Here is a 17,142-nt window from a genome sequence, read left to right as displayed (position 1 = left end):
TTTCTTTTTATGAGTGAGGAAGTCCCTCATGAACTTAGAGTATTTGGGCATTTGGGTTAAGACATCAATAAAAGGAATATTGACATGCAATTGTTTTAATAGACTTTCGAATTTTGCGAATTGCTCATTGGTCTTTTGACGAATTAACCTACCGGGGTACGGAACTCGAGGAGCCTTGGTAGGCTCTGATGATGGAGGGGGGTTCTTCTCCTACAGAGGCGGGGGTATAGTCTCTTCTGTTGGTGGTGGCGCTTCCGCAGGCCCTACGGTACGGTTTCGCAACGTGATGAGATGAACTTGCGCTTTTGGGTTTGTTTTGGTATTGCTTGGTAATGCACATTGTGGTCTCTCGGAAAAATTTTGAGCTAGTTGATTTAATTGTTTTTCTATGTTTTGAATACTAGCTTGTTGATTTCTAAAATTTGATTCTAATTGTATAAACCTTTCCGAGTTTTTCTTTTTAGTGTCGGAGATGAGGCGAGATACAGTATCTTCAAGCCTTTCTCGTCCACCTTGTTGTTGAGCGAAATTTTGTGACTCATTTCTTGGTTGTTGAAAGTTTGTTCGTTGGGTGTTGGTTACTACTATTGCCGGGCTCTCTCCAACCAAGGTTAGGGTGGTTTCGCCATCCTTGGTTGTAAGTGCCCGTTGGAGGACCCGACGACCTAGGTCTGTTATCAATGTAGCTTACCGACTCTTGTTGATCGTCTGTTTCTTTCATACAACTCCAATTTTCATGTGGCCCACCACACCCCTCACAAGCCATAACCGAGACTGTTTTCGTCATTTCCAATTTTTTTATTTTTGAAGAAAGGGCCTCGATTTGGGCTTGTAAAGAAGTGCTTTTATCAACCTTATGGGCGCCCGGGGCAATAGATTTATTGCCTCGGGGGGTGTGCCACTGAAAATTGGTTTGAGCAATTTCCTCAATTTGGTTATATATTTCATGCGGGCGGCGATTACCTAAAAGTCCCCCGGAGCTAGAGTCAAGTGTCTGCGTTGTGTGTGGCAACAACCAATTATAGAAAGTGGATACTTGTTGCCATATTGCAAGGCCATGATGTGGACACTTTCGCAATAGTTCCTTGAACCTTTCCCAAGTTTCATATAAGGATTCCCCGTCCTCTTGTAAATATGTATTAATTTCAGTCATTAATTTAGCCGTTTTAGCGGGAGGGAAATACTTATATAGAAATTTTTGGGCTAGTTCATCCCAGGTGTTTACCGATCCAACTGGGAGGGCGTTGAGCCAAGCTTTTGCTCGGTCTTTTAGCGAGAAAGGAAACATTCGAAGGCGGATGGCGTCATTTAATGCTCCATTGATCCGAAAGGTATCACATATTTCTAAGAAATTAGTAATATGTAGATGGGGATCCTCGTCCGCAAGCCCATGGAAGGTTGCAGAGTTTTGGAGCATTTGTATCAAATGCGGCGGAAGTTCGAAGTTATTGGCTTCAACATTCGGTGCATTGATAGCGGCACCTAGGTTACCTACGGTGGGTCGTAGATAATCCATGAGGGTACGTTGGTCCGCCATTGGAGGTGGATTCCCCAAAACTTTCTCTTGGTTTTTGGCTTTTAGTCTTTTTCTGAGAAAGCGTTCGGGTTCTTCTTGAGGTTCTTTTATGTCCTTATTAGAACTGGAGCTCATACACTATGTAGGATGACGTCTGGTTCCAAGTCCTGCAATAAAAACAGAAAAGAATGCTGGTCAGAAGGTTCACCACGGCCCCGTGCTCAATGAACACGGCCCGTGGTCGGAGTTACAGTGATTGTTTTCCAGATCCCAGTTACTGGAGAGTTGGACACGGCCCCGTGTTGCACCGACACGGCCCGTGGTCAGCCTTCTGTAACTTGGAAAACTAAAAACTACCAGTAACTACGCTGGGCACGGCCCGTGTCCGACCAGGCACGGCCCGTGCTGAGCTCTGCAGAAGCTGAAAAACTAAGAAAATCCTAAAAAATTAAAAAGAAAAATAAAAAGATGATTAGGCCGTTGATTCCTAACTTTCTTAAAATCCTTGTGTCCCCGGCAGCGGCGCCAAAAACTTGATGCGTGTTAGCGTGTATATGTTTTAGATGTATATTTTAAGCCCTTTTTACGCTTTTAGCCAAGTTTTAAATTTATAAAACACGATATTTACTAACACTAAACACACATATAGGCAAGTGCACCCATCGTGGACGTAGTATAGTGTTGGTAAGATACCGAGGTCGTCCAAGAACACAAGAGCTTTTAGTACTGGTTTATCCTCAACGTCTAATCAAATCAAAATGTTAGAAAAGGTTTTTAAACTAAGAAAATAAAACTAACTAAATGCTGAAAAATAAAAATAAAATAAAAAACAGATAGACAAGATGAATCACTTGGATCCGACTCGTGTATTAGTATAACCTTTGATTATTTTTGCACTTTTGCACTTGTTTAAGAGATTATCTTAGTTATTGTAGTAGGCCCCTCTTTTGAAGGCGACGTTACCCTCAACCCAGTAGTTTGAGTCAGTAAGGATACAATCCTAAAGAGTTGGATTATTGGAAGATAATGAATTAAGTTATTAATGCAAATTGTGGTAGGCCCCGCTTTTGGCGGTGACGTTACCCTCGGCTAAGTAGTCTGAGTCAGCAGGGATACAGTCCTAAATAGCCGGGTTATAGTATTAATAGTAGTTAACTTATGAGGGGGTCAAAGAGTTTGGGTCCCCGCCATCCAATACCTATGGGCATTGAAGGAGATCCTACTAAATTTGACCCAGGTCCCTTGCAGGACCTCTAAACGCTGAACAAGGGCAAGACCCTTACCAAACCGTTCCCTTAACCCCCGACCAGGTAGCCAACATACCTCCATATAGACCGTGGAGATATGAATGGTGAAAATCTTTTATTTTATATAGACAGTAAAATAATGCCAAGACACCACGGACAAACGATAAGGAAAGGTCACCTTCAACATAAGTAACTAGTTATTAAAGTCATTAATACAAAACCAAATAAAAAGTGCAAAAGATTAAAAATAAAAAGTATTATACTAAACACTTGTCTTCACCAAGTGATGTAAGAGACTTAGGCAAACATGGCCTTGATTGTCAAGAACTCTTACGATCAATCTTGGATCCCGAGACGACTCACACACACTCTATGATGGACAATGGATGATGGTGGTGGATGATGGTGTTATGGTGGTGGTGGGTGGTGGATGAAGTGTGAGAGAGGTGGTGTGCCAAGGGATGAGTTGAAATGAAGCCAAGCACTCCTATTTATAGGCTGAACAAAAGGCTGGGCACGGCCCCGTGTCCACTGGACACGCCCCTGTGCCTGTCTGACATTCTCTCTCTTCATTAATTGTAATTCGCAATTACAATTAATGCGCCTGCTGTACTTTCGCCACGCCCCCGTGTCCACTGGACACGGCCCCGTGGTGGGCAATAGAAGCTTCTATAGGTTTGTCTTTTCTGCTGCTTCTTGGGCACGGCCCCGTGCTGGCTGAGTACGGGGCGTGTTCAGTCTTCTGCCTTCTCTATTTTGCTTGGGAGGATGCTGTTAAGGGGTCGGGCAATCCACTTATGTTCCTTTTCTTGTATTTATGTTAGATTTAGCTGTCTTTTTGCTTCTTTTGTGAATTTGAGCTCATTTAATCCTGAAAATACAAAAGGAAGACAAAAGCACTCTTTTTCCAACATTGGTACTTAAAAAGGGTTAGTTTTATGCCTCATTTGATGTAATTTATATGTTGCATTTTACACACATCACAAGCAATGCACAAATCTTTTGGCTCTCGATTAGACATGAGCACAGCTTATCACCCTCAGACGGATGGACAGTATGAGCGCACGATTCAAACTCTAGAAGACATGCTTCGGGCATGTGTTATTGATTTCGGCAACAGCTGGGAAAAACATCTCCCTTTAGTGGAGTTTTCATACAATAACAGCTACCATACCAGCATCCAAGCCGCTCCATTCGAGGCATTGTACGGACGTAAATGCCGGTCACCTCTCTGTTGGGCAGAGGTGGGGGATAGTCAAATTACAGGTCCAGAAATGGTAGTTGATGCTACTGAATGGATTGCACAGATACGGCAACGCATGGCGGCGGCTCGCGACCGTCAGAAAAGTTACGCTGATAAGCGCAGGAAACCACTCGAGTTCCAAGTTGGGGATCGTGTGCTACTCAAAGTCTCACCCTGGAAGGGTGTGGTTCGTTTTGGCAAACGAGGCAAACTCAATCCGCGGTATGTCGGACCGTTCGAAATCATAGAAAGAATAGGCAAAGTAGCCTACAGACTAAACCTGCCAGCAAAACTCGGTGCAGTTCACAACGTCTTTCACGTGTCGAATCTGAAGAAGTGTCTGTCAGATGAGACCCTCATAGTTCCTTTGAAGGAGCTCATTATCGACGAGCAGTTGCGATTCGTCGAGGAACCAGTTGAAATCACGGACCGGGATGTTAAGGTCCTCAAGCACAACAGAATACCCCTTGTTCGAGTTCGTTGGAACTCCCGTCGTGGCCCAGAGTTCACCTGGGAACGCGAAGACCAAATGAAAGAAAAGTATCCCCAATTGTTCGCAAACAGTACAACCACTGCTGAGGCTGAAGCTATCGCGGAATTTCGGGATGAAATTCCAGATCAACGGGGGGGGGGGATGTGACACCCCAGGAAAACCATGCAACTTAACTAGCTTCCTCAGTGAGTACGTACCAAATTTCGGGATGAAATTTCTTTTAAGTTGGGGATAATGTGACAACTCGTATTTCCGAACTTATACATGTGCTTAATGTAACGTATGTGAACTTGGTGTAATTATTTGATATGTTCATTTAATGAGATGATTATGTGTTATATGTTATGTGAGTGTATGTATTATGTAAACGCACAACACTCACCCGATCGCACAAGCCCATTTGGGCTACACTCTTGTATTCGGATCAAATGGGCAGCCCAAGTGAGGGTTCGGCCCACTTCAATTGCACGAATAACACTAGGAGGTAGGGGTATACTCCTCATTAGTTGCAAAACACTTTACACACACAAACCCTAGCTCTCTTCCTCCTCTCTAGAACTCGACGGCAACATCTCCATCTCTCTAAGCTTTCTATTCGGATCAATCCTTGTTCATCCTCTAATCGGTTAGTATGTTAACTACTTGTTTCCATGATTGTATGATTGATGATGCTTATATGATGATGTATTGTTAGGATTGGTTCGAATAATATGTGATTAAGCATGAATGAATGTAATCGGCCATATATGTATTTTATTTGAATCCGAATGGTTTGATTATAGTGTTCATGAAATCGGCTTGCATATGTGAAATAGAAATTGTTTGTGTTAATCGGATTTCATATTATTGTTCTAAGAATCGGATGTTGTTAATCGGCTGCATGAATGTGGAAATCGGATTAGTTGTAGAGTCTATTATGAAGTATTACATGATGATCTAAAACCCTTGATGGATAGGTTTAAGTGTTGAGATTGTTGTTCATGTTTGATTATGATTGAGTTCATGAAAATTTTGAGATAAAAACCTTGTTTAATCGATTAAGGGATTGGTTAGAATCTGAAATAGTGTTAATTGATAAATGACAAATTTGGAAACCATTGAATGTTTGTAACCGATTGCATGAAATCCGGACATTTAAACTAATCGCACAAGGCTCCTGGTCGCACAAGATCAGATCGTGCAAGATCTGATCTGATCGCACAAGGAGTCCAGTCGCACAAAATGATCCAGTCGCACAAGGTGTCCCCAGTCGCGCAAGACTGTTGAATCGCACAAGGCAGTTAGACTTGTGCGAGCCCAATCCCTTGAATCGTACAAGAGTGATTACGTTATGTATTTATCTGTTAAACGTGATGATGTGTATTTTCCATGATCAATGTGTGTTCTTAATCTGCTAGCTTATGTGATACTTATGTGCACAACTCGAAACCAAAACCTGACTTGTATGGTAACCCTGTTAGGACGTGGTTGACCACTCTTAGTTCAAGTAACCTTTCGTGTAATCTGCCAAGCAAACCAAGGTGAGTTCACACTCTTACCAAGGCATGGGATTCCCGGGGTTGGGAATGGGATAGAAGGAATGAGATTGAACAAATACTTGTACTTACACTGTTACTAGACTATCTACCATCGTCCTCGGATGCGAAGGATACATACGTAAAACCTACGTATACTTGTACTCATCACCGTCCTAAGGATGCGAAGGACACTTACATAAAACCTACGTAAACTTATATTCACTACTGCCTTAGGTTGTGACAGGCACTTACGTAAAACCTACGTGAACCCCCGCGTACCACTGTCCTCGGGTTGAGAAGGATGCTTACGTAAAACCTGCGTAAACCTTGTACGTACTACTGTTCTCTGGTTAAGAAGAACACTTATGGTTACAAATAGTCTAGTGTATATACAAATATGGGAAGCCCCCCACTAATAGAACATACTATCGGCCTAGTAGAGCCACATGTTACGAAAAGAACTTACTATTACGAACTTACTTACTGTGAACTCGCTCAACTAGTTGTTGACTCTCTGTTACATGCCTTGCAGGACCATAGGTACATGGAGCTTGCACGGGAGGTGCGATCGTTGTGGGCACATGGACTATTGAGTTCCATGTTAAACATTTACAATTATGAGAACTTGATACTTATGTTGGATTTTTACATTAATGCTTCCGCTACACAATTGATTATGTTTGGTTTTGAAAACACCTTTCGTATTGATGAATGACATTTTCTATTTACATATATGTTCAATATGATTGGTGGCTTGATCCTGGTCATGTCACGCCTCCATGCGGTGGTGCTCCGTGTGTGGATTTTGGGGGTGTGACACAAGTGTCCAAATCTGAAACCTGTTGATGTTGAGTTGAAAAAGAAATTTGATGATGTTAAGAAAGAAAAATCTGAGACTGTGAGACAAAGGTCAACCAGATTTGATTCAAAACAAACTTGGAGGTACAACACAAACAAGTTTGCTTCAAATCGAACTTGGACAACGGTTGATGCAACAAAACCACAACAGTTTTGGAAACCAAATGTTGTTCAAAATCAAAATGTTCAAAAAGATTCACATTTTTTTACAAAAGAGGTACTCCAAAAGGTCAATCATGATATGTTAAGAAACAAATCACTTCGCTAAATGATGAAAAAGTTGAAGTTAAAATTGAAAAAGTCTTTGTACAAAATGACAAAGATTTTCCGAAGTTGAATGAAGTATATTGTGTTGAAATGCCTAAGATCGAACAGACCTGGGCTAAATTGTTCAAATAATTCAGTTGTTGAATGTGCAGGTGCTTCCGAAGAAATCTGAATGTCAAGAAGAATGTCGGAGCAGCCTGGCACGAGAAGAAAAGGCTGCTGATCCCTGCTACTGTTGAACAGAGAGTTTGTTTGATTTCTGTATATAAATAAACAGTATTTCAAAAACCCTAAAAATTGAAAAATTTAAAAAGCAAAAATATGTTTTTATTTTGTCAAAAAATTAAAAAAAAAATCAAAAATATGTTTGTTTTTAAATTTGTCAAAAAATTTTAAAATTCAAAAATTTGTTAAGTGAATATGCTGAAACCCTCACAGCGGAACAAACATGACAACTTTCACAAGATTGAAAAACGGTTTTCAAACTGTTGAAAATCAATGGGTTGTAAATCATGGGGGTACATTATATTTTCTACAAAATCAGTGCATGAGAAGCTGAAAATGGATGGCGAGACATAGCTATCAGTATTGGTTTATCAAATTTTCTTTTAATGGTTTTGGATTTTAGAGGGAGTAAAAATTTTGAAAATACAAAAATATTAGAAAATTTGAAAAAGCCAAAAACATGATAAAATTTAAAATGAGTTTTTGTGTAAAAAGAGGAAATGATAGTACATCAGTAGACAATCACAGTACGCTAAAGAAATGGAATGTTTTAATGTGATAAACGGTCTCACTGTTGATATGCCAATAGGTTTTTACACGCTTAGTAAATTGTTTTCGAGATATAAACCTAAATATCAATACTTTACTTATCTCGTGGGAAACATCTCTCGGATATATGGGTAACCCCCGAAATCTTGTTTGAGAGATTGCCTGATTCTGAGATACTAGGTCTTTATACTGTTTGATATCTGGGGTATTATACCTGGTCTTCTGATTTTGCGGAAGCAATGGCCTAGACCTCGTATAATACTTTACGCGCTTTTAAGGCTTACCCTCTGCACAAAAATTGAGAAATATCGAAAGATATGAATCAATTGCAGTTGAAGAAAAGATTCCCTAAAGGGAACACACCTAAAGTCCAGCCTTCATCTCTTTGACTGAACGGAAGTTCATACCTGAGCTCTCAAGGTCTCGCACTAACCCAGATACAGATATCAAATTGGTATACTCACCTTTAAGACTGAATCTAGGGAATTTTGATACGGGAGTATATTCTGAGGTGGGACACGCGAATAAGTTTAAGTTCTTAAAACACTAATCTCATATCTCGAATCAATTGAATTTTGTGTGAAAAATTAAGTGGATCAATATACTGACAATCTAAGTGAATCGTTTAAAACTTAAAGTGGTTAAAGCTCAACGGTACTAGTGATTTGTCATAAACTGATATGATCCTCTAACGCGAACTCAAACAAAAATATTGTTTGTAAATATGTTTGTAAATATTTCTTTACAGCTTTATGTTTCAGAAAAGTACAAAAATATTTTGATTTTTGCTTTATTTTCGACAATCACTGTCTGAATGCCGAGTTTCAAAATTTAGTATGCTGATCGTGTTTCTGAAAAGAAATCAAGTTCATTAATTTGAAACTTGTAGTTTTAAAATCAAAAAACAAAAATAGTTTGTGATATCTCCAAGGTCATTAAGTTGGACTTGGATGATTAACTAGGAGGGATTTGGATGCTTAAATTGTTATAATCTATTGAAAAGAGTCAGTTTCAGATCATGTTCGCTAAAATTGCCAATTCTGCGAAGATTGTTGATAGGGGGAGAGAATCAAGTATTTCTGGATATATTCATATTATTATATCTTAAAGCCAGGATCTTGATTTAGAAAGTTTAATAGAGCCAGGTTACGATTCCTGGAAAATTGAAATTGCTTTCATTGTAAAAATATTTTAGCATAAGCTAAGAGAGCAAGGATTTTCAATCCTGGACATTTAAAACATTGTTACTTATAAATGTTTGAGAGTTGCAGATACTAATCCAGACTACGATCCCCACAGCCGAGTCTAAGGAGGAGTCTAAAGACGAGCTCAACGCAAGAGGAAGCGTGGATTCAAGGAGCCATGTAACTATCCTGAAGGAGCTTGTATACGAAAAGCCAGGTATCGATCCCAAAAGCACGGAAGCTTGATGAAAAGGGGAGCCTTAAGAAAAGAATCTACAGAAAGGGGAATCTGAAGCTGAAGACAGATCCACGGGGATTCTGTTCGAGCAAGAGAGAGTCTACGTTGATGAAAACGTGTTAAAGCTTCAAGAAGACTCAAAGAGAGAGAGAGAGAGAGTAAGATAAGATGCTACGGATTGACTGCGGCAATATCCAAGGGGGAGTCTGTTGGTGCATTTATGTGTATCGCCTCCGTCAATGCGAACCGTAGCTGAAAATGATTGAATCTAGCCTTATATTGTAATATTAGATGGAAAAGGGCAAGGTGGCTTTATTGTAAATAAGGGGAACTCTCCTTATATGCTTTGCCTATAGATAGAAGTTTTAGGGCTTAGATTAGAGACTTTTGCTATTTTGGAGACTTGAGAGCTCTAGTGTTAGAGAGAGAAGCTAGAGAGAGAAAGTGTTCTCCACGTGATTCAGGTGCTGTACGATTTCAGATTTTCTATGGAATCACAGTTATATTACGTCTCGTGTGTTCAGTCACGTTCGTGTACGGATTCCGCACGTCACACGTTCGGTTCGCAATCGTTTCGGAGTCAAAACCGGTTCTAACATCTAACTTTTTATTACTTCGTATATAAAAATATATTTAATTAACACGTGTAATATATGAGGTTCTAACCTAGTTAGAATTATAAATTGCAACTCTGTTGGTATAATTTAGGCTTTAGAACCCCCTTATTTTATTATTTGAAATGATAAACTTGTACATTTTTTTTCTTACATAAGTTGAACCCATAATCTTGTATAACGCTGTATAATTTCTTTAAATTTAATTAATAGTAACTTAAAGTCCCCATTACTCAACTTATGTAATAATCTAATTACTATGAGCAAGATAACATAAACATCTTGTGATGATTAATTAAATCTTTAAAATGTAAAGGTTGACGGCAAGTAACATTTGTCGACCGAATGGCTGCTCCACACGTGCGTATCAAAAAATCAAGAGAATTTTCTAGCTTATCAAACCAAATTTATATTTGAGTTAAATGTGATTTTAGTTTCCATGGGTTTGGTTATTTTGTCAATTTAGTATAAAGGTTTCATATGTTGGTATAAAAATGTTTTACTGTTGTCATTTTAGTCCCCTGTGTTAGCTTTATCTATTTTTTCTGTTTACTAGAAGGACAATTCGGTCATTTTATATGTAATTCTGTTAAAAAAAAAGGACAATTCTGCTATATAAATGACCGAATTGCTCTTCTCGTTAACAGAAAAAAATAGATGAAGTTAACCTAGTGGACTAAAATGGCAACGGTGAAACTTTTTTGAACCCACATGCGAAAAATGAAACATTTAAACTAAACTGTCAAAAAGACTCAAACCACAGGGACAAGATGACATTTAACTCTTTATATTTATTTTTATAAACTGTAAGACTGGTGGGTGTGGGCGTTATAGTGTGGGCGTTTTGGCCCTTTAACGCTAGGTGCTTCACCTCGGGTTAGTGTTGCCCGCTTAGTGTGGTAATATTGCTTGGCGTGGGGCGCTGGCTTGAGTGACATGTCTGGTAACGGTTGGCTAGGTGTTGATGACCGTTTGGCTAGCCCCTTCTACAACGCCGGTCTGGCCACGCTCCTTTTACACTCCACGTTTTTTTTATGTAAATTAATGAGACACACCTATCACGTGTTAAGCAATAACCCCAATATAAACCCCTCACATCCCTGAAAAAAGAGAGGCGAGATGAATGAAAAGAAAAGATTTCCTTATCTTTATATGAAACGAGGTGTGCCACGTTTTTGACTCATAAAAGAGGTGTGCCACGTATTATCAATCGTCACGACCTTTCTAATGCACGTACACTAATTTGACTTTTAAGACTTTTTTTTTGTTTTTATTTAAAAAATCCTTTTATAAATTTTTACACCTTTTTAATGCATGTACGCTATTTGACTTTTAATTTTTTTTTTACGTTTTCATTTAAAAAAAATCCTTTTATGAATTTTCACATATCTACATCTTCATCTTCGTTTACACTATATTAAACACGGAGGCCGCTAGAATGAGAACCACCTTAAGTTGTAAAAACCGCGAGAACTACTTGATCCGGGGCGAGGTGGACCAAATTTTTTTTTCAAAAACGTAAATGCATATATTATAAACACATTCGTCAAAAAAAATTTTAAAAAAATGCCGTGCATGTAGTTTTTTACACCACAAACTATCGTCACGACCTTTCTAATGCACGTACACTAATTTGACTTTTAAGACTTTTTTTTGTTTTTATTTAAAAAATCCTTTTATAAATTTTTACACCTTTTTAATGCATGTACGCTATTTGACTTTTAATTTTTTTTTTACGTTTTCATTTAAAAAAAATCCTTTTATGAATTTTCACATATCTACATCTTCATCTTCGTTTACACTATATTAAACACGGAGGCCGCTAGAATGAGAACCACCTTAAGTTGTAAAAACCGCGAGAACTACTTGATCCGGGGCAAGGTGAACCAATTTTTTTTTTCAAAAACGTAGATGCATGTATTATAAACACATTCGTAAAAAAAAATTTTAAAAAAATGCCGTGCGTGTAGTTTTTTACACCACAAGTTTGTGGTGTAAAAAACTACATGCACGGCATTTTTTTTTAATTTTTTTTGACGAATATGTTTATAATACATGCATTTACGTTTTTGAAAAAAAAAAATTTGGTCCACCTCGCCCCGTACGGTGTGGTTCTCGCGGTTCTTACAACTCGAGGTGGTTCTCATTCTAGCGATCCCATATATATATATATAGAGATTTTTACATATTTCCCCATCTTAAGCCTCCTTATTACGTATTTCCTCAAACTATAAAAACAATTACATATTTCCCCCTTTTTTGAGAAATTACCCAATTACCTTCAAATAACTCATCTTCATATATCCCTAGTTCTATAATCAAGAAAACCCTAAACAATATATGAATTAATATTATATTACTGGTAGAAGTGTTTTCATCACGTTGCTGTTCATCTTCTATAAATCGATAATAATGATTTTAATATATGAATTAGTTATTATATTTATTGCTGGTAGAATCTTCTATTAATCGATAAGAATTTTAAGTCATCTGAAGCATATTTTAAGTCATCTGGAGTATGAATTAGAATTTTAATTCATTTTGAGCATGATAAGAATTTGAATTCATCTTGTCTACTAAAAAAATCTTACAACTTCTGGAAGGTTCTGTGTGTCATTAATTTTCTCCATTGATAAAAGCTTTTCTTTTTTATTTTTTTAGATATGTATATGATTTCTTATTATAAATTGGAATCTAAAACCGTCACTATCATTCCATTACTTTTATTTTTAATCGATAACTTATCTTCATCAGGTGTTTTATATGGAAGATGATATGGAAAATAATTCATTTACACCAACTTAGGATAATGGAGTAGAATCGTCAATACTTTGAGAATGTTGTTGACCAAGTATCAACTAAGTACAAGATAAAATTAAAATATGAAATTTATGTTTTAATTATGAGTATTATGGTTTTGTATGTATTGTTTGACAAGAGTAACAAGTAGAAGAATTGGGGTGATACTACATAATGTAGGTAAATATATAATTGATCTTACATATTAGAATGGGGGAATATGTAAATATTCATTTAATAAGTCATTAAGGGTATAATAGTCATAAATAAGAGTCATTTAAATGAAAAGCGGAAATATGTAATATATATGAGTTAGTGAGGGGAAATACGTAATTGATTTTATGGATTGGGGAAATACGTAATAAGGAAGCTTAGGAAGGGGAAATATGTAAAAATCCCATATATATATATATATATATATATATATATATATATATATATATATATATATATAGGGATGTGTTAAAATGAGAACCATGTTAGTTGTGAGAACTATAAGAACTACGTCAACCAAAAGGTTTTTCCGAATTTTTTTCTCAAAAGTCATAAAAAATCACTTGTTTCAACAAAAAAAAATAAAAATAAAAAAATTCCGTATACCCACATTTAAACGCCAATAACTTTTTTATACGTGATTATTTTTCTTAAAAAATTACACCATAAAACTCAGCGTTTTTTTATCTTTCCAATGAGTATACTACTGATATACTTTTCGAAAAAAAATGAAATGGGTTTTATGCCGTTTTTCTGAACTGGTTGTTTTATGGCGTTTTAGAATAGTTATTTTCATAGCGTGTTTCTGAACTGAGTGTTTTATGGCATTTTAAACTGAGTTTTTCATGGCGTGTTTCTGAACTGAGTGTTTTATGGCATTTTAACTGGGTATTTTTCATGGCGTTTTTCTGAATTTTGTGTTTTTATGGCGTTTTATTTGAACACCCAGTTCATGTGTGTGGGTTTTTTTTGACAATATTACCCCTTAGTGTAATTTAGCATCAATGCCACATGTCAACTCCAAAATCGTTCTCACCATTCTCACACTTTTCACCGTTATCTCTAAATCCTAACCCTATATATATATATATATATATATATATATATATATATATATATATATATATATATATATACATATATATATATATATGTATAATAGGGTTCTAGAGTGAACAACCTCCCAAGAGAGAACTGTGTGAACTGATCTGGACCCTTAATTTCCTTTTCAGTTGTTAATGGTAGAATTTTAATTATTTAAAAATTAGATTTAAATCATTATTTTAATAATTGAATTAAGTTACATCTTTCCTATTTTAAATTCATTATCCACAATATCTTTTAACTTTTAAGAAGATAATTATCAAAACAAACAACAAATCACCGGATTTCAATTTCAATTTTTAAGATCAATAGTAACTTTCAGATTTCATCATAAGAATTTAAATTTTGATTTTTAAGATCCACGTAACCTTCATATTTCAACGGTATTCACATGTGTACTTGGTGTAGGATCGTTATGGGACCCAAACGAGTCGATCAGAAGAGGTCTTCACCAATACAAAAGGCGGAAACAGATGTATCAGTGTTATTTCAGCTGAATTACACGAGAAATCACTTTAAACTGTCTTTTGATTGATATTAGATCGATCACAATGCTGTAGACACTTCGACAGAGCTTCGCTGTCGGAACTAATTTCCTTACAAATGAAATGGCACTTCAGGTATTTATAGGTGAGTTATTTTGCTTGAAACAGTCCAAGCGAAATCTAATTTCGCACGAAATTAACTCAAGCGAAATCATGTTCAAGCGGAATTATAATTCCGTGCGGAATTACCTAATTTCGTATGAAATGACCAAAGTGTCATTTCATGCGAAATCCCTATAAAACCATTTCTCGTTTTCCGTGCCCTGATCTAACTAATACAATACAAGACTCAATACAAGACGAAGTCGACAGACGTATGCACCTACAGACTCCCCCTCGGATGTTGACGAGTCTTTAGTGTCGAGTCTTCGGTTGTCAAACCTTTAGTCTTTATCAGTCTGCTCGCTCTCTCCAAAGATTCTCCATTGTAAGTATCCTCAATCAATCTCTTTCTCTTCCTCTCTTATCTCTACAGGATCTGCACCACAACCTGGCTTTTGATCAGATCTCTTGATAGTCTTCAGACTCTCCCTTTCGATAAACCGGGATCGCAGTCTGGAATTCTTGATCTTTAGGATTGTGACCTGAACTCTTCTCTAGGTATCGGAACCTGGCTATTTTCAACCTTCAAACCTGCACATTCTCTACCACAAACATAAGTTTCCCAAATTTTAAAATTTTGTAACTTTAGAAACCACTTGCAGGTATCATTCAACAATAACACTCTTACTATGAGATAGATATATTGTTTAATGACCACTTGTAAAGAGGATCGACGCATCTCTGGTAGCCATATTTCTTGCTGAACCGAGATTGAGCAGGTTACTTCTTGTTTTGTTTAGGCTTTGGGATGAACCAATGGGGTGATTTAGAGTTGCATGCACGCTTGGTGTGGGTGATGAGCATGTATGGGAACTAATTGATGAAGGAGGTTCATATGTTAATGGCGATGATCTGATTCAGTTTGGTTGTACTTGATAACCGATAGGGTTGTCATATTAGCGATGATGGTGGTGATGTTTGTATGGGGTTTGCTTGGTGTTGGACTTAGAGTGAAAACAACAACCTTCAGTTGTGTGTGTTGTTTTAGGTTAGTTTAGGATGTTGAAGTTGTGAGGTTGTAGGTGAAATTGGTTTTGGGTTAATGGGGACATTAAATTCATGATCAAGCACGTTGGCTTGCCAAGAATAACTACATAGAGACATAGTGTTCCATTGTGGGTTGTATGTTATTTATGCATTGGTTAAGAATGAAACATAGTGTTCTAGAATATTTATTAATTGTGGATTATTCTATTGTGCATTAGTTAAGAGATGCAAAGTGGAGAGTGGTAACGGGTCACGGTTTAGGAAGATTGCATGAACCGTGACGTAGTGCATGGGTTGTAATGGCGTGAAGGTTCGTGGTGATGACAAATGATGGTAGTGCTTGGGATGGATATAACAACCCTAACGTAAACCGACACCCTTGATTATTTTTCTAACACCCTAATATAACTTAAAATGTCCCAATATGTCTTATATTACATCCCGTATGTGAAAACCGAGCCCAAAATAGATCATAACATATAAAATAAATTAAAAACAAGTTTATTCAAGTTGAGGCGGGTCGCGTAGGACCTCACCTCCATCTTCCGCGGGCGGTATCAAGGCTCATAGCTGAATTCAGTGAAACTTAAGTTCAGGCGGGCCACGTAAGACCCTTTTTAACTGTACGCGGGCCGCGAGAGACCTACAACGCGGCAGAACCCGGTGCTGACACGTGTCCCCTGCGTGTTGAACCTAGGTGGTGACCCGGACCAGCTACGGCCTAAACCCACTACGACGCGGGCCGCGTAAGGCTTTGCCTTACCTTTACGCGGGTCGCGAGAAAGTCCAGTATCAGCCCTATAAATAGAACGCATCGGATTTCATTTTCGTTCGCTCACAATCCTCAATCACAGCTTTCGCCACTGTTTTGGAGATGATGGCAGCGAGACGTCTGTCCCTCTTTTCCTGGCGGGTAAGTGGGGTTCGGTGTCGGGATCCAGACGACGACATGGTCTGCACTAGACATCGTCACGAGACTCAACACAGCGAAATCGAATCTCACCTCGCACGTCTAGACTACTAAAGCTTAGAATCACGTCGAATCACACATATCACATAAACACATAAGCACATAACCACAGATACACGTAAGCACAGAAGCACATAGAACACAGAAGCACAGAAGCACATAAGTACTGAGAGCACAAAACACAGACACACGTAAGTTACCTAGGCACTTAATCACTGAGGTAGGTGATATCACTTAATTCCCCTATACGCACATATAGTTTTCTGACTACCTCAAGATTCTATCATTCAAAGCGTGTGTGTCGTTCGTATAACATATCAAGTAGCATCGTATAGCATAGTTTCAACTTAGCCGTATAGCATAACATAGTGTGATACTGTCTAGATTTGCGATAACTGGGGATCGAATTGAGATAGAACAGCAATTGCGAGTCGTGTGTGTCGATTGAAATGATAGCAGGATCGAATATCATCCCAAAGTAAAACAGAGAAAGCAAATATAAACACAAAACAGAGAAAGCACACATAATCACATAAAATCAACGAGTTATCAGAGTATGCGGTTGCGGTTCTCAAAGTCGAAACACATAAAATCGAGAGGTAGATTGTCTGCGGCTACTAGACATCGACTACCCAAGGCAACTCGACTATTCGCAGTGGACTTGTCATCACTTTCGACTCTAGAGGTCGT

General features: G+C 37.8%; 1 non-coding gene across 1 annotated transcript; it reads left to right on the top strand.

Moving 5' to 3' along the window:
• Positions 1 to 1,052: 1,052 nt before the first annotated feature.
• Positions 1,053 to 1,159, top strand: LOC118482361. The gene has a single exon (XR_004868402.1). It is a non-coding gene; the product is annotated as a small nucleolar RNA R71 (small nucleolar RNA).
• Positions 1,160 to 17,142: the final 15,983 nt, after the last annotated feature.

This window comes from Helianthus annuus, chromosome 9 (genome assembly GCF_002127325.2).
Source record: "Helianthus annuus cultivar XRQ/B chromosome 9, HanXRQr2.0-SUNRISE, whole genome shotgun sequence".
Taxonomy (NCBI): domain Eukaryota; kingdom Viridiplantae; phylum Streptophyta; class Magnoliopsida; order Asterales; family Asteraceae; genus Helianthus; species Helianthus annuus.
Note: the sequence above shows the minus strand (reverse complement) of the source record. Positions and strands in the feature narration are given on the sequence as shown.